The following is a 19,304-nucleotide window of genomic DNA, read 5'->3' as shown; positions in this document are numbered from 1 at the left end:
ACAAGAGGGGAAGACTGAGTGGTCAGGCAGAGAGAGGGTGCAGATTCCTGGGATCCAAAACAGGATTCAAACACACAAGCCTTAGTTTGACAGACAAGAGAATAAACTGTTTCCCTTTGAAATTTTGGTAAAGCACTATGTAATTGTGCAGTGGGATAGCTACTGATGACAAACACTTTTTTTTAAGCCAAAGATGATTCTATGTACTACTCAAAGTATTTAAATTATAAGGTATTTCAAACACAATGGAGACCTATGGAAAATTATATAACAATCCATGTATTCATTATGAAGATTATATACCTTTTTTTTTTTTTTTTTTTTGCCAAATTTGCTTAATATTTCTCTCTCTTTTTTTTTTTTTTTTTGAGACGGAGTCTCGCTCTGTTGCCCAGGCTGGAGTGCAGTGGCTGGATCTCAGCTCACTGCAAGCTCCACCTCCCGGGTTTACGCCATTCTCCTGCCTCAGCCTCCCAAGTAGTTGGGACTACAGGCGCCGGCCAACTCGCCCGGCTAGTTTTTTGTATTTTTTAGTAGAGACGGGGTTTCACCATGTTAGCCAGGATGGTCTCGATCTCCTGACCTCGTGATCTGCCCATCTCAGCCTCCCAAAGTGCTGGGATTACAGGCTTGAACCACTGCACCTGGCCAATATTTCTCTTTTTATAAAAATAAAATAATACATTATATGACTAAAGCCCAGCCATTCCATGCCTTCCTGACCTTCTCTTCTCAGGTTAGCCTCTCTCCTGAATTTGATATGTAGCATTCCTATGATTGTTACTTAGTATTTATTGTATATATTTATGCATCTCAAAGCAATATTTGCTTTATTTTACAGGTTTAAAAAATGGACATAAACAGTGTTGTATATCTTTTTTGCAGTTTGCTTTTATTCACCCTTAATATTATTTTTGAAGAGTTATCCATGTAGATACTGCATTCATTTAAATTACTGCACAATATTCATTAAACAGACATGCCGGTTTATTCAAATGTTTTTCTACTGAGGGACGGTTAGATTGTTTCCACATTTTGCCAGTAGTCTTCCAATGAACATCTGTGTTTTCCTCATCTTGTGGGTATGTGCAAGAGTGGAATTGTTGATTCACAGGATATGCCCACATTCAACTTTTATAGGTATTGTCAAATTGCTTTATAAATCAAATTGTATTAATTTTAGCACCTCAGCGTTTGTGTATACATGAAAACATTTCCTAACATCTCTGGTACTGATTTGGGTTATTGAATTAACAATTTTTCTCCAACCAAATGGGTTTAAAATAGTTTCTCCTTGGTTTGTATTTTACTGATTACTGATGAAGTTGTGTGTTTATTGAGATATTACTTAGCTATGAATGAATCTTATTTAACATGTTTATAAAAGCTTGAAACCAGATCTATGAATATATTGGAAGTTATTACTGTGCTGATGCCACACTATTTAACTTACTGTATGTAGCGTTATGGAACACTTTAATATGTTGTGGGTGATGGCCTTTTAATTACTTCTCTTCAAAATTGTCTTGCCTAGTCTTGACCTTTTCCTCTGATGAATTTTAGCCATAGGTAACCAAACTTTGGGAAAGAGTCTTTTGAATTTATAGCGTTGAATCTATAGATTTGTTGGCAGAGACTGGCCATCTTTAAGTGTTGTTTTTGATATGGCATTTTTAAAATTAATTTAGGTCTTATTTACATTCTTCAGTAATAAAGTTCTTATACTTTCCTCACATGTTCAGATTTATTTATAGTTACCTAATAGTATTTATGTTGGATACATAAAAACCAATATTTTAGATCTGTTTTATTGTAAATGGTAGCTTTTAAATACTTTTTAAAGCATTTATTAATGATAGAAATATATTTGCTTTTTGATTATGATCTTGAATCCATAAAATATGCCATACTCTATTATTAATTCTGCTAATTTGTCAATAGATTTTCATAGATATTTTTATATAGGCAGTCTCACTGTTTATTTGTTTCCCTTGGGTATATACTCAAGAGCAGAATTGCTCGGGGAAGAGAATACATAAATGTTTAGTTAAGAGATACTGCCAAACTGTTTTTCAAAGTACTCATACCAATTTACATTTCATTCCACAATCAAAGAGTGTTACAGCTGTTTTTCATCCTTGCCAACATTGGGTGCTGTCAGTCTTTTAAATTTTAGACATTTTGGTGGGTGTGTGAAATCCCCTTGTCATTTTAATTTGCATTTCTTTGATTACTAATGACGTTTGAGTAGCATTTCATATGTTTATTGGCTAAATAGTGTATTGATATTCTTTCCTGTAGAGTGCCTACTGAAATTTTCTCCCTCTTTTAAAATTGTATTTTCTGCTTTTTAGATAATTGAAAATATCATGATGGGTACAAATATAATTGATTTGTAGGATACAAATCCTTTGTTTGATGGAAGTATTCTTCCCAGTATGCAGTTAGTCTTTTTATAGTCTTTTTTTTACCTTCTTAATGATATCTTTTGGTGAACAGATGTTCTTTATTTAATGAAGTCAAATGTATCAATTTTTTCTGTTATTACTAGTACATTTTATGTCTTAAGAAATTTTTATCTATCTCCAAATTAAGAATATATTCTCTTATGTTTCTCTTAGAAATGTGATCGTTTTGGCTTTCACACTTAGGAGTACAACTATTTCCAATTTAATTTTTGTCCATGATTATAATATTTATAATTATAACTAATTGCTTCAGCATCATTTATTGGAAATACCACCCTTTCTAACTGAGTTGAATTGGTACCTTTGTTATAAATCAGATGACTATGTGTTTGTTACCAATTTTAATATATTTCAGTCTTACCTGCCCTAATTTTTTCTACCACTCATTATGATGTCTTTCTTTGAGCTATGTTTTAAAATTTCCAAATATTTCCTCTTTGTAATTCTTTTAAATTTTACCATGAATATGTAATGACTCTGTTTGCTGTTAGGTACATATAAGCTCAAAAGCATTGTATTTTCTAGGAATGAACAAATTCCCTCATTCACTTAACACATTCTATTGAGTATCACACATTTATTTTTAAGGGACTAGGGACATAGCAATGAGCAAAAGAAAGAAAAATCTGTTTACATGGGCCCTACATTCTATTGATTGAAGAAAGATAAACAACATAAGATATATGTGTGTGTGTATACATATGCATATACACATATACATATGCATGTACACATACATATGCATATGTAAGTACCTATATGCTTGTATGCATACAAACACATGTACATATGTTTACTTATATGTGTATGTATTTTTTAGATGGGGTTCAGTGTACAATGCAGAAAAATTGCTGGGAATGGTCACAGAGTATGTTAGAGCGAGATACTTGCAATTTTAAATAGGGAGAATGGTGAAGGCCTCACATTTAAAAGGAGACATTTCAGCAAAGGCTTGAAGCAGGTACCTGCAGATACCTGAAGGAAGAAGATTCTAGGCAGACGGCACCGCAAGTGCAAATGCCCTGGATGACATGTTCTAAGAAAAGGAGCCAGTGTGGTTAGATTTGGTTAAGTGTGAGAGAAAGCAGTAAGAGACAAGTCATAGAGGTAATGGGACAAATAAACTGAGTAGGGCCTTGAGAGCTATCTGAATGCCTTTGGATTCTTATTTTGAGTGAAATGAGAATCCATTGGGAGGTTTTGAGCAGAGGAGTGATATGATATAGCTTCTGTTTGAACAGGATCACTCTGGCTGCTGTGTTAGGAACAGCCTGAAGGAGAACAAGGGTGGTAGTAGGAGACCATTAGGGGCTATTGTCATAATAGAGGGGAAAGACAATGGCTTGGACCAAAATGATAGATAGAGGTGGAGGTAGTGAAAAGTGCTCTGGCTCTGGGAATTTCTTTTGAAGACAGAGCCAAAATAATTTGCTGATGGTTTGGATTTATAATGTCAAAGAGCAAAATGTCAAGAATAATTTTAAGTTTTTGGTTCAAACAACTTTTTTGCTCACTGTGTTATGTCCTATTGTATCTTTATTAATTTGTTTTGCCTTAAAATCTATTCTAAATTATATTAATGCTGCTAAGTATTTGCCTTTTGTTTTCAACCTTTCTATGGCCTCCCTGGCTCATAGCTGAATTTTATTTTTAAAATCCATACTCAAATCTTATAAATTCTACTGGGTTAATCTATTTGCATTTATAATTATTAGTGTTATTTATTTCTATCGTCTTGTTTTGTACTTTCTATGTATCATTCTTTTGTTTTTTTTCTATCCCCTGCACCCCTACCTTCTACTGTAGTGATTACTCTTCTTTATTCTCTTTTTTCCCCTTTATTGTTTTGAAAATTATCTATTTTATATTTATTTACTTAGTAATTACCCTTAAATATATAACATACCATTCTTGATTTGACAGGCTAAAGGAAATCACTACTTCTCTACTCCTCCCAAAACATATCCAGGCAGAAAATTCTTGAACTTGAATCCTCCTTTCTGTTTTATATATTATTGCTTTCAGTATTTTATTTTAAACTTTTCCGAATGGAATTTCACATCTATTCACAAAAGCATAGAGAAACATATAATAAACACTATGTACCCTTCACTCGGCTTCAATAACTACTTGTAAAGTCCCATCCTGTTTCATCTATACCTCTTCATCCCCCCTCATCCCTTTCATGTATTCTTTAAGTAAAATAATTTCTTCTTTATTTTAAAACAAATTCCAAACATTTTAGATATAAATAATTGTATATGTTTTCCAAGAGAGAAATGAGCCACTGTTTTAGTTCCCTCTTGTTTATATTCCTTCAGATTATTTATTTTTATTATTGTTCTACACTGTGGTATCTGTTTAGATTTAGCTGCACATTTACCCATTTTATTGCTCATCTTTGCATTTTGCATCTCATTCATTCATTTTAGCTTAGCTCCCTTCCTTTGAAAGTACATTTTTAGTAGTTCTTTCAGCAAAAGTAATTAATTGTGACTCCTTGTGAATCCTCTCTGTATCAATTTTTAAAAATGTGTACTCCCTGTTGAATAATATTTATCTGAGAGTAAAATACTTGGTTGACAATTATTTTCCATAACATTTTGAAATTATTTCCCCATTGACTTCCAATCTTTACTGTGATTTTGTGAAATCAGTTATCAGTCTAGTTGTCTATTTCATAGTATTTCAATTCACTGCTATATGTGAGGCTGTCGAGTTTTAACCTATTTACCTTAGGTTTCTTAAAGCTGAGAATTCTTGGATGTAATCAATTCTGAAAATTTTTCACTATTGTCTTTTTAAATTGTCTCTCCCTGTTCTTTCAATTATCTTTTGGAAACTTATTTAAAAAATATTGAACTCTTCGTTGGTTTTCCATGATTTTTAACTTTTTTTTTTTTACGATTTCTGTCTCTGGACTAGAGTAATTTTCTCAGATTTATTTTTCAGTTCTCTAATTTTCTTTTCAACCATAGGTTTCATTTCTCAAAGCTCCATTGATTTTCAGATAGTTACTGATTACCTATTTTCATAATGTCTTACCTTTTGGGATAGTGCAATTAATTCCTTCTCTTATCACTTTAAACATGTGCATTTATATTCTCTTTCAGTTATTTCACATTCCTGTTTGTGTCTATTGACTCTTTCTCAGGGTCGATTTATCCCCAGGTTACTGTGACTCATTTTTGAAGATATGTTGCCTTTTTTTTTTTCCTTTGGTAGAAAATACCCCTTCCCTAAAGCCTAGAATGTGGAAGAATTCCTCCAGAGCAGTTTGGCCTTTTTTTTTTTTTTTTTTTGCTATATGATCCAGGAACACCACTGATTCAGGATGAATTTTTGTGGTATTAATAATTTCTCAGATTAGAGTTCCCCAGACCACAAAGGTAGAAGAAATTAAGATTGAAAATCTGTGTGATTCACAAACCTGGAGTTTAAATTTGTGAGGGAATATTTTTATTTCATTTTTTTCTTTATTTTTGCTTTTATAGAATTAGATGTTTTCCTAAGCAGATTTTTAAAATAAATAAATTTCTAAAACTCCTAGACTGTCACAATATGCTGCAAAAGAAATTTATATTTATTGTAGTAAATGGGAAACAACTAGAAAATACACAATGAAGAAAGAAAAATTACTGATGATCCCACCACTAGGCTGATGATCACTTTCACATTTTGATATTCTTAAAGTTCTATTTTTTATAAATGTATATATTTTTCAAAAATGAAATTAGACCAGATAATATATTTTATAACTATGTTTTATTTAAAATAATATTTTATCTATTTTATAATATTTATTAAAATATTTAAAATTTATTTTACTTAAAATATTGTAAAAAACCTTGCATATCTTTAAATATTTTTCTATAGCACATTTTCAACTAGGATGATTTTGCTCTCCCACGGGACCTTTGGCAATATCTGGGGACAGTTTTTTGATAGCCATTAATGAGCAGTGACACTGGAATTTAGTAGGTAGAGGCTAGGGATACTGCTAAGCCTGCAATACACAGTACAGCCCCTACAACAAAGAATTAATCAGTCCCAAATATCAATATTATCAAGGTTAAGAAACTGTTCTACAACATCATTTGAATGGGTGCTAATAAGATTGTCTTTCTAATGTGCTTTATTCTGATCATGATAGTCCTCAAAAACTCTAGTAACCTTTGTTGGTATTACTCCTTAAGCAGTAATATATGTTGTCTTGAAGTATTAATCATCTCTTTATGCTGTTCAGCTAGTCTATGTTCTTTAAGGAGCTGCTTCTCTGTGCTCTGTTTTGTTGATGACCAGTAGGCCCTCAAGTCTTGTCAGATGACCAGTAGGCCCTCAAGTCTTGTCAGATGGTAATAGTGAAGTTGATTAGTATTACCAAATTATGAGAATGTGAGCTCTCCTTTTGTAGAGAGGCAATGTAGTGTGTTGAAATACGCTTGGATCTGTCATCAGATTCAGGCTCTGTTTCTTAGCAGTTCATGTGACCTGGACTTATATTTTTCTAGCCTTAATTTAAGCAGCTATAATATGGACATAATAATATTAGCTTACAGGGTTTCTGTTAGAATTTGAGAGCATGTGAGTAAAATGCCTGGTGAGAATAGGTAATATTTTTATTTTTTATTTTTATTTTTTGAGACGGGGTCTTGCGTTGCCACCCAGGCTGGAGTGCAGTGCTGGCAATCATGGCTCAATGCACCCTTGACCTCCAGAACTCAAGCGATCCTCTCTCCTTAGCCTCTCAAGTAGTTGGGACCGTAGGCATGTGGGTCCTCAGTAAGGCCCCATGGTTGGGCCAGGGAGCCCCTGAAGGCTAGGGAACAGGCTGCCAGTCCTGTGGACCAGAATGAGGACTCATGGTGCCTGTTCTGGGCATATCCATGGCCGCCCATGGACTAATTAGCATGCACTTCCTCCCCTCTGAGGTCCATAAAAGCCCTGGGCTCAGCCAGAGCAGGGCAAAGGATGGCCAGAGGACAAAGGGAGACATGGGACCTGATGACCAGCTGCAGAGAGGAGTACCCTCTCTGCTGAGAGCTGGAGACAATGCCATGACCAGCTGCAGAGAAGAGTACACTCTCTGCTGAGAGCTGCAGAGAGGACCTGCCAGGAAGAGAAGAGCTACCCTCTCTGTTGAGAGCTTCAGAGACCTGCTGAGATGTGGGAATGACTTGCTTGTGGAGAGAATCCACTCTCTCCAGGGCGTCCTCTTTGCTAAGAGCTGAACACTCGACTGGACAACCTGCCTACAGAGTGAAGCTATTCACTTCTCTGAGCTGTTCTAACACTAAATGAAACTCTTCTTCACCCTTCACTTGTCTGTGTACCTCATTCTTCCTGGACACAGGACAAGAACTTGGGCAAAGGCCGTGTGGCCACAGAGTTTTCCGGTCAGAAAAATCGACACCTCAGAGATCCTGTAACATTTCCATCGCCTCCAAAATCATATTTCGATATACTGCTTCTTTCTTATAAGGCTGATTAGGCCTTTGAAATTTAGGCAAATACTGAGAATCACTGAAGAATTGTAAAGTACTTGCAGGTACTATATCTTAATTTATTAAACAACTATCATACACAAGATACTGGGCCTGTTACTCTTGCATATATTAGTACCTCAATGAATCTTTATATCTATATTCTGATATAGATAATTGCATTTACAGATGAAGTGAAAAAGGTTGTATGAATACATCACAGAAGTTGTGAACAAACTCATTTTCATACCATTCACGTGAGAAGAGTTACTATGTATTTCTCTTACTGGCCCTGAAAAACACCAGTCATTTCTGTGGTAGTTTGTGGTAAACTAGGAGATAAGGATTTCTGTACCTCTGTGTTCAAGGTTTCAAGGGATTCTTCCAGGATAAGTAGCTATGGGCCATAGGGTGGAGAAAGAAATTATTATGTTTTCTTTCATGTATTTCCTGTCATCTCTGTTGCTAGTTATTCCTAGTCTAGTTTTGAAAAGGATGGGCCATAAATATATATGTTTATATGTGCCAATGTACAGAATGTGTATGGGCATGTGTGGCTATGTATATGAGGTTTTGAATTGACTTGGGTTTTGTACTATCCTGGCCCATTGACCACAATATCTCTCAACCAGTCCCAAGTAGTTTTAGAAAAAGTTAGTGTTGCCTCAGTATACATAACATCTGGTCTATCTTGTTTATCATCTATAAACATTGAAATTGGTATACTTCCACTGCCTTCCCTTCCACTCGACGAGTTTCATTTGGGTTTGTAGGACTTTGGCAAATTTTGAAGAGACTTCTAGATAGATATTGTAGGACCCATTCACTGCTAGTCACAGCTTACCTATGGTTTTATACTGAGAGAAAGCAAGAGCTTTGGAATCGTAGAATGAAGTTCTAATCCTACAATATACTTACAATGTAACCTTCCAGAATTCTGTCTGTAAATTGGGGATCATAGTATCTATCTCTATAATATGGGGGAGTTGAAAATAATATGTTTAAAGTACCTACAATGATGCCTGACACATTGTAGGAGTTTGAATAAAGGCCTAAATTTGTTTATGTGTTCATCTTATAAATGAACTATTGTATATGGAAGTCACTGAGCACTGTGTCTTTCATATAGTGTTCTGTAATTGTTTTTGTGGACAGATACACAAATTGCATTTTATTCATTTGTTGTGTATATCCACTTATGGCACACAATAGGAAACTGTGAATACTGGTCCTTAAATATGAGAAATTCACAGCAGTCCACCAAGAAAGGCTGCTGCTTCTAGAATTTGTCTACAGTGCAGTCTAGATGACAGAATCTCCCAATTAAAAATTTTATGTTTGCGTGTGCAGTATTTGTGAGGTGAAAACATTTGTGTTGGCGTTCACAAATTCGTATGTTTTAATATTTTGAAAATTAGAACCATAGTTCAAAGAACAGATTCTTAAATTTCATGAAAATTATATGCAGTAATTTTCTTAATTTCTCTTAATATTTTAGAGCTTTTTAGGTGATGTTTCTAAAGTTGGAATAAAAGATGACCTACAGAGGTGAAATGCATTTTTCTTCTCTCCAGGCTTAGGATGGGCTGTTTCTACATATTAAGTGAAACAAGATCTTGACTGATGCAGTCTGTTTCAAAAACAGGTCAAGGTTTTCTGACATTGCTCTGAGAGAAAAAGGAATCAGAATGTCTGGGGAAAAAATTCAGATGTTCGTCTTCTCTCTTTTACATGGGAAAAATACAGCAAGTTTCTGTTATTATCTCAGGATCTGAAGACTTAGGACAGTGCAGGAGAAAATTCTGTTTTGGATGCTTCTGATGTCCCCAAGTCTTTCAGGAGGAACAGAATTCTGAACTCAGTTCTTGACTTGTGTGTGAATAGGATGACATGCATTTTTGATTTTCACAGGGTCACTTTTATAGCTCAGTGCCTATAGGGCAGAATACAAAATAGGACTATAGAATACAGAATGCCCTAGAACAGCTATCCTTAAAATATCATTCTAAATATTCCAAGGAAAAACTCTGTTTATGATGGAAATAAAACCTTCAGCAATGCATACAAATAATAATTCAAACAGCACTAAATACATATCTTACTATGGTTTATGGTAAGCAGTGAGACCCTAGTGGAACAGTACTGGGTCATGGAGTGCTTTGGAAACAAAAAATGGCAGCCTGGATCTCTTGCTACATTGTGAATTCCTTCAGGGCCAGAGGTATGTATCCTTTACCTTTGCACCACTGGCAGCAATGCTAAGACTGTCCTCTTGGTGTGGTTGACACTCAATAACTATTTGTTGATGGGATGAGTGAAAGACATACTTGACTACACTGACAAGGGACAGGCTTTAGTCCACATTAATTAGGGCTGTAAAATAGGTCATGTGGAGTTCTGGACAGATCCACTATCTCTGTCTTTGCACTTCCTGGGAGAGGCAGGGCAGACACATAAAGTATATCTTGTGACTAGAAGCTGTCACCACTGCACTGTTACATTGCTCTGGACAGAATGAGTCTCTAAAAGAAGCTTGCATATATATATATATTTGCAGACAACTGAGCATATTATATAAGTTGATAGTATATCTGCATTGTTGTCTTGGTGCTTCTTGAATATAACTTCCTTGAAAATCACATTTGTATCTTGTTCTGTTACATTGAGACACAGTGTTGTTTAATGGATAAAAAATAGACTCTGGGTCAGACTGCCTGCAGGAGAAGTCCTGAGTTTGGCAATTACTGTGCAACCTGGGCAGGTTATATAACCTACAGTTTCTTGGTATCTTCATCTGAAAAATGTGATTAGAGGGTTATTGTGAAGATGAAATAAAGTTAATGTACAAAAATAGACATCTAAATGTTATTTGGCATATGGTAAATTCTCAATAAAAGGTTGCCATTTGACAGTACTATGTACTTGTACTTTGCAACAGAATGTAAGAACAAAGATGCTTATTTTATAAGCAGCTACTCTATGCCTGTTGCTTTACATAACTTATTTATTATGAAACAAAGTGTTATATAAAGCATGTCTGTCTTGCCTCCTATCCAAGGATATCTAGTAACTGTAGGCTAAAGTGCTTATGTTAGTTTCCTAAGCCACCTATAACAAATTACCACAAATTTAGTGTCTTAAAAGAATACATATTTATTCTCTTATACAAATGGATGTCAGAAGTCTGCAATCAGTTTCCCAGGGCTGAAATCAAGGTGTCAACAGGGCCACACTCCATTTGGGTACTCTAGAGGAGAGTTCATTTCTTGCCTCTTCTAGCTTCTGGTGACTGTCAACATTCCTTGGCTTGTAGAGGCATCAGTCCCAGCTCTGTCTCCATGGTCACATTGCCTGTTCCTCTGCCATGTGTGTAAAGTCTCCCTTTGCCTCCTTCTTATAAGGATACTTGTGATTATATGTAGGACCCACCCAGATAATTCAGAATAATCTCCTTATCTCAATATATTTAACTTAATCATTTCTGCAAAGACCAATTTTGGTCATAAAGGTAACATTCACAGCTTTCAGGGATTAGGACATGGGTATCTTTTTGAGGGTCATTTCTCAGCCTACCACAGTATCCTATAAAGATATTTCAGAGAAGGCACTCTAAGACTCTGTAATAAGACTCAGTATACTTATTAAACCATCCTCACTGTTGCTATTAAATAGTCAAAATAATAGGGTATCTCAGTATCGAGTATCACTAAATTTGAGTTAATCATTATTCCTTTTTATTTTTTACTGTTATTTTAAACTGATTTTTAACAATTTCTGATACCATTTAAACATCAATTACATTAATCCTGATATTCTATAATTTCATATTCCCAGTGATTCTCTGATTTTGTCATGAGTGATGTTATCTTTTTATTATAAATGAGAAAACTAGTGTTTAGAAAAGATAAGTGCCTTGCCCAAGATTAAAACTTTGAGTAGATCAATGATGCCAGCCAAGGTCTTTTGACTTCGAAACACATAAACATATATATATATCTCACTCTGTCACCCATACTGGAGTGCAGTGGTGCAATCATAGGTCACTGCAACCTCAAACCCCTGGGCTCAACTGATCTTCCCACCCCAGCCTCCCAAGTAGCTGGGACTATAGGTACGTGCCACCACACCTGGCTGATTTTTTTCAATTTTTTGTAGACATGGGTTCTTGCTTTGTTGCCTAGGCTGGTCTTGAACTCCTTGGCTCCAGTGATCCTACTGCCTTGGCCTCTCAAAGTGCTGGGATTATAGGCATGAGTTACTGTACCTGGCCTGGGTTTTTTGTTTGTTTGTTTGTTTGTTTAATAGGTTTTAATTTTTTGAAGGATCTTATACAAATTTAATAATTTTTTAGGATTTAGAAAACATTTTGATGATGAGCCAGGTATTATAGTTTAGAAAGGATAAATATTGCTCGGTATGAAGAAAAAGTAAAGAATAAGGAGGGAGCATTCTGGAAATTTTTAACTTTTTCTTCCCTATAGTTTAACACCTATAGTTTTTAAGAAAATATAGAGTTGCTATAGCATAACTCCTATGGAGTTCTGTATGTGCAAAAAGCAGGCTGATATTGGTCTGTTGAGCTGGCTGTGCACAATACAAGCATTAAAGCACTTACAGTTGTTGCCTGGCAAGGTTGAAAGATTGGAGTGAAATATTGGCAATTATAGAAGGATTAATGGCAAGAAATAGCTAACAAAAGGAAATAGTGCACTGTTAGATGAGGAGAAATTGGTGAGTGGCTGTGAAGAGGGCCTACATTATTAATATCTTCATCACATTTTTGTTTTCGTGTTTTGCTTGTTCTTCTGCTGTCTTGTAATATTTGCTCTCAGAGAATTACCAAAGCTATAATTGGAAAAGATGGTTCCCAAATGATTTTTTAATTCTTCATAGTTACAAGCATGAGCTCTAACCATGAAAGTCACATAAAGACTGTGCTTAAGTAGTTCTCCACCCAAAAGAGGAAGGGGGAGGTGTCAAGTAATGATTTATTCTATGTACATCGATTTAAAAAATTATAAAATTATAATATGGATTGAAAACATAGACAAATCTAATAGAATTCTAACAAAAATTAAAATAAGTACATTTTGTGGTTCATTTTATTTACCATTATGTGAGGAAAATGGAATTTTCTGTAGCTATTTTGGAGAAATAACATCAGATTGGAAAAGAACAATAAAATGAAGCAAAACAGGAAAATAATTGTCCCAGATGTTTCCTGGATATCCCTACATCATGCATTGACTAGTAAGTGACTTTCTTTCTCTTTTAAAATCCATCCAAGGACCACGGGAAAAATAGAGAGTTCTCTAGTAGAACTGGGTTTTATAAATGCAAGGAATGCAAGAGTTCCTTAAGACAAAGAAAGCTCTACATCAATTGAATGTTTCCAACACAGGAGCATAATAAATAGGTTAGAAATCAGCAAATGTGGTTCCTAAAATGGTCAAAGGGCATAATCACAAAAACGAGACCGACATTATTTGTGTAGATGCTGTAGTTTTTTGTTAAAACTATGTGTAAGCATATATACAAAACCCACCACTGACCTCACCTTCAGTTTGATTATTCTCTCTCTCCCTGTCTCTGTCTCTGTCTTTCTCTCTTTCATTTACTTTGAAACAACCTTTGTGGTGAGGTTAGTATCTGGGAAGAGTGGCCTAGAACCTAAGGTACCTTAAACCAGCACTCCCCAACCTTTTCGGCACCAAAGGTGGCGAGATGGATTTCGTGGAAGACAATTTTTCCACGGAACTCTTTGACTCAAGCAATACTCCTGCCTTGGCCTCCCAAAGTGCTGGGGGTCAGGGGATGGCTTCACTATGAAACTGTTCCACCTCAGATCATGAGGCGTTAGATTCTCCTAAGGAGTGCACCCTTGCATGCACAGTTCACAATAGGGTTCACGCTCCTATGAGAATCGAATGCGGCCGCTGATCTGACAGGGGAGCTCGGCAGTAATGCTCACCCACCCACTGCTGACCTCCTGCTGTGCAGCCCAGTTCCTAACAGACCACTGACTGGTACCGGTCCTGGGGACCCCTGCCCTAGACTCTCAAATTATGATACAACATCAAAGTTTCATAAAATGGCTGAAGTGAAAGAAGTTATTGAGAGGCAAATCTCAATGAGTTAGACTATTGGCCTAAATTAGGGACTCAATCAGTTTTTGCAGCTTCAAAACCATCCCAAATCTCAGTGGTTCAAAATAACATTGTTTACTTTTGATCTTGGCTACGTGTTGATGTGGGAAGGGGGGCCGGTGACAGGTGTCTATGTATCTCTCTTCCCCGAACTGAATTATGTTCTTCTCATGGTGATGGTGGAAGCCAAAAAGAACAAGCCCAATCACAGGAACACATTTCAAATCTGTGTCAAATCTGCTAACATCAACTCTGCAATGAGAATTGGCCAAAGTGAGTCACATGGCCAAGCCCAAGCTAAATGAAATGAAGATACTCTTCCTATGGAAGTTGGGGGAGGAGACTGAAAATTTCTGAACAATAATTTAAATTACCACAAATACAAAAAACTTACTTTTGCCTTGTGCATTGTAGCATGCAGAAGAACAGTGCCAGCTACAGTATTCCATGGCATCTAATGCCATTTCTCAGACTGCTGTGGCTTCTAGAGGAAGCCAAAGATGCTGTGCACTGCAGCTACCACTTCCCAGCATGCTTTGCAACCTCCATTTCTGTCTGCTATGACCAGGAAAGCAAACTGCCAGTTGGCATGGGTGTGTTGTAAAGGGATGTGGGGTCCTGAAATGGAAAGAGCTTGGGCTAGACTGTAAGAGAATCATGGGACGAATTCCAGTTCTGACACCACCTGTGCGCCCTTAGATAATATCATTACTTGTGAATCTCATTTTCCTGAACATAAACTGAGAATAATATTTTCCTCTCCGTATCCGTGTGCAAACAAAATTATCTCATAAGTGATATGTCTAGCATGGCGCCTAGCCCCAAGTAGGTGCACTCTTCTTCCCTAAGAATCTAGGAAGAGTAAGTAGAATGAGTGAGATCAACCTCTGTGACACAACCATTTATCTCTATATTATTGCCTTGGATGGCACTTACCTCTGGTGGTATTGTCTTACTTTTTATAGGCCTCTGTTTCTACAATTACATTAAAAGATTTTTGGAAGGGAGGTTCTTATTGTACGCTCTATGTCTCACACAGCTCTTAGTACAGTCTCACCCTTGTGAGGCAGTATCAGGAGAGGGAGAACACTTGCCTTCAAAATTAAGCATCTCTGCTAGTTTTGGGTCTCACCTGTAGCTGGCAATTTCCTTCTCTGGCTCTCTTTTACTCATCTCTGAGATGAGCTTGGACTCCATTCCCTAGAACTGTTCCTGACACATAATAAACGCTTAATCAACGGTGAATGAATAATATCTATATAAAATTTCATCAGGCTCTAAAATTCTTTAATAAAGTTTAGTTCAGGCAGAGAAATAAGGAACTGAAAGTTTTTAAATAAAATGAATTAAATGTTATTGCTAATAATGCATAATCAGATTTCATATTTCTCCTTCCCAGAAAAATAATAAATTGAAGCAAATGAAATCCCAGGAAAAAAACATTTGCCATGTGAAAAGACAGATGTGAGCGTGCTTTCCTTTTGAAGTAACTTGTGATTTCTATTTAACTATGAAAACAGTATCTATTCAGGCAGACATCTTCCTAAGTTCATCATGTTGACAAAAATCCCAAGTAGAGTATACAATTTGGCACATTTAGTCTGTCTTGATGAGTTATAGCTTTTATATGATAACTCAATGGATCTGTTGGACATTGAATAACTTTCATGAGTTCCCTATTGACTCTCAATGACAAAAATTCCTGTATCAACCAAAAATACATTTACCATCAAAACACAGGAATGTTCTTCATTGTTTTTTTTTTTTTTTTCCTGCAAACACATAGTTTGTAACCCTAGTTTTTCTATAAAAACTTGAAAGAAATACATTTAAACATCTTGGTCTATTAAAGTAGCAGGAGAGATGATTGAAACCAGGCTATTAGACTTTCTTGTGGAATTCCCAGCAGTAATTTATGGAACTTTGGGTAGTGCTGCTGTTTTTATCATTCCCCTGACACCAACCTACCCTGAGAAACATTTTTTTTTCCACTACCCTTAAGAAACTGTGAAGAGTTTTGAAGAGATAAGAAAAGACAGAGTATCTATTCTGTCTCTCTCTGGCCTCACTGTTCCAAGAAACAGAATCTAGATTGCTAGATTCCTAGCAATCTCTTCCAGATCCATAGGATATTCTCAGTTGTCCTAAACTGGATGTTTTAGGTACTCTTGTATTGTGGTTAGGGCCTAGAATCTAGAGCCAGAGCTGCCTGTGTTTAAATCCTGGCTCCACACTTTGGGCAATTTGCTTAACTTTTTTGTGGCTCAATTTCCTTATCTACAGAATGGAAATAAAAGTTACTTCTGTTGTGAAGATTAAATGAGTCACTGTATGCTATGGGTTTACAGTAGTGCCTGGCATGTAGTAAGCTATCATTATTATATAATAATTATTATCATTATATCATTATATAAATTATATATTGTAACTATTATTATTATATAAATAACATCTTTCCAGGTTTATTGTTCTATTCCTGTTGGTTGAGGCTGAATGCTATTGTGGTTACAGTTTGTCAGCTTCTTTACTTTTGTCTTTTCACCATTTACTCCATTTTAAGAAACATCCGTTCAAATTTGAGGAGAAACAGTGAACTCTTTAATAATAAAAGCAGTTCATCAGGCAGGGAGAAATTTCCAAGCTATTTAGAGATGTTACTGTCTTTCTCTAGCTTTGGTGTGTTTTGTGTTTTCCTTTGGGCAGCAAACTCATTTTGAAATTGTAAAGAGTTGTGAAGCTCTGGTCTTGCATCAGAATGATTTCGGATGCATCCAATTTGCATGCTGAAAATCGTCTTTCCAGAAACACAAAGCCATGAGTTGGGGAAAAATAATCATTTCTCCAATTCAGTGTCAGTAAAGAATTTCCTGCAGCAGGAATGAAGGACAAGCTTAGAGGATACATCTGACAAGAAACTAAAAATGATCAGATTTTATTTATAATGAAATTCACAATGTATTAGACACCTCTGGGGCATCATTGTGTTCTCTGCATTAGTTTCTCATGTGTTCTGCTGTCCTTCATTAAGATGTCTCCTCTCTCTCTTTCTGGAGAATTAAACCAGAAATTTGAACTTCCAGGGCATATCAATAAGCCACCTGTTGTACAGATTCTTCATGTTGTTGTTGTGCGAGTGCAGACAGAAAAAAAAAAAAAAAAGAAATGCAACATTTGAAAAAATTGGGGTGCTGCAAATTGGGTCAAATACTTGCTTTTAAATTTTAATCTCTTAGAATACAAATTACTTATTTGACAAGTGCCCTAGATGGTTTATTAGAATACAGTAAGTGGGGTACAGATTGCCTGGACATTTTGCTGAAGAGAACAGCTTGCCTCTCTTGCCAAAAAAATCACTTTGGATATGGTCAGTATATCCCTAGAATATGTATTAGGAGGCAGCCTGTGTCCCTTGATAATGTACAGGAGAAATACTTAATGTCTGCTAAGAAATTCCAGTTTGGCATTTGTGTTTTGAAACAATGGCAAACTGGGGGTAGGAGGTGGGACCTTTTGTAGATCAAGAGCAGGTGGCCTACTTTTGGGGATACTCCAATGTTTAAAGACTATTAAAATAAAGGAATTGATTTTGAAAAAAACAAAACACAAGTGTTGTTTCTATGAGTCTGATGAAATTCGAAAATGTGCTTGCTCTTATATTCACTTATTCCTTCCTAAGATTTAGGATGGAAACAGAAAAATGGAGATACAATCTTGCTGCTATTGGGTACAATTCTTGTGACCTTTTCACATCTCTATGATGAAATGCAGAAGGTGAGAGGAGTAAGTTTCATCTATTCTTGGATAACATTAAAAAAACTACCTCTTTTCCTCCATTTTCACAGCCAGATCCTAATCAACTTTCCTCTGGGCTCTGATAAAATTACTGTGTCAGCCTCCTTGCCTGGCCCTTCTATTAGAGCTGAAAAAATAATTGCCCTCTCTTAAGGGTCATTTTGGCCATGCTGTATCTCTTTATTTAACTGTTTCCTCTCAATTGCTTTTTTTCCCCTTTTTTTTTGGTCCGGAAGAAAACTTTCAAGCTTGTTTTCTTGAAGTTGAACACAGTAAATCGTGAAAAACAAAACAAGAGAAAACTCCAAACTTAACTTCACCATAATCCCTAAACTGTTCCTATTATTAGGGTGGATGTATATGTATGTGTATACATATGTTTGACCTATTTCTTGCAATAAAAAACTCCAAAACTTAGTGGCTTAAAATACAACTACTTTCACATCTCTTATGACTTTGTGGCTTGATAATTTGAACAGATCTTGGCTGGGTGATTCTTCTACTCCATGTTGTGTTGACTGAGGTCACTTGGTAGTTTTTAACTGGTAGCTACCAGGGTCTAGAGATTTCAAGGCAGCTTTACTCACCTGCCTGGTATCTTGACCACAATGACTCTGCTGGGCCCTTTTCCCTCGCCAGATGAGCTGAAGGTCTCTCCATATGGTCTCTTCAGCTGGTAGTTAGAAGCTTTACACTCAGGCCTTGGGGCTCCAAGAGTGAGTTTCAAGAGATAGGAAGTGGAAGCTGCCAGTGTTTTAGGGGTGAGGAAGCGAGCATGATGTCACTTCTGCTGTATTTAATTGGTCAAAGCAGTTGCAGAGTCTGTCTAGTTTCTCAGACAGGAGTGTCAAAGGATTTATGTTCATCTTTAATTTTCTATAATTTACCCTTTGGTCACAAATGATTTATATTTCACTCATATGCAAAATACGCTTGTTCTAGATCACCAAAACCTCATCCCATTACATCGGGGATTGGCAAATTATGGTCTTCCACTTATTTTCATAAAGTTTTACAGGAACACAGACATGCCTTTTAATTTATATGTTGTCTATTGCTGCTTTCATGCTATAACAGTAGAGTTGAATAATTGTGACTAGAGGCCTTATGGCCTGCAAGTCTAAAATATTTACTATCTGGCCACCTCCTGCTATCAGCTCAAAGTCCAGGATCTCATCTTTTAAATTAAGGCAAGGTACAGATAAGGATCCTTAAGCACAGTTCATCAAGTACAGTTTCTTCCTATCTGAAGAACTGTGAACTCAAAAGACTAACCCCCACAATACACAATGGTAGCTCAGAGATAGGGGAACCCCAGTGGACACTCCATTTCAGAAAGAAATGGCAGGCACATAGCAGTCACTAGTCCCTAGCAATTCTAAAGTCTAATCAAGCATGTTTGCCAGTTCCTTGAT

General features: G+C 36.1%; 1 long non-coding RNA gene across 1 annotated transcript in view; it reads left to right on the top strand.

The window, feature by feature from the left end:
- Positions 1-352: 352 nt before the first annotated feature.
- The window catches only part of LOC135970427 (uncharacterized), a 34,235-nt gene continuing 15,283 nt past the window's right edge, over positions 353-19,304 (top strand). Inside the window, exon 1 of the long non-coding RNA XR_010586103.1 lies at positions 353-493. This is a non-coding gene — a long non-coding RNA (uncharacterized lncRNA). The remainder of the gene's footprint in view (positions 494-19,304) is intronic.

This window comes from Macaca fascicularis, chromosome 4 (assembly GCF_037993035.2).
Source record: "Macaca fascicularis isolate 582-1 chromosome 4, T2T-MFA8v1.1".
NCBI classification, from domain to species: domain Eukaryota; kingdom Metazoa; phylum Chordata; class Mammalia; order Primates; family Cercopithecidae; genus Macaca; species Macaca fascicularis.
Note: the sequence above shows the minus strand (reverse complement) of the source record. Positions and strands in the feature narration are given on the sequence as shown.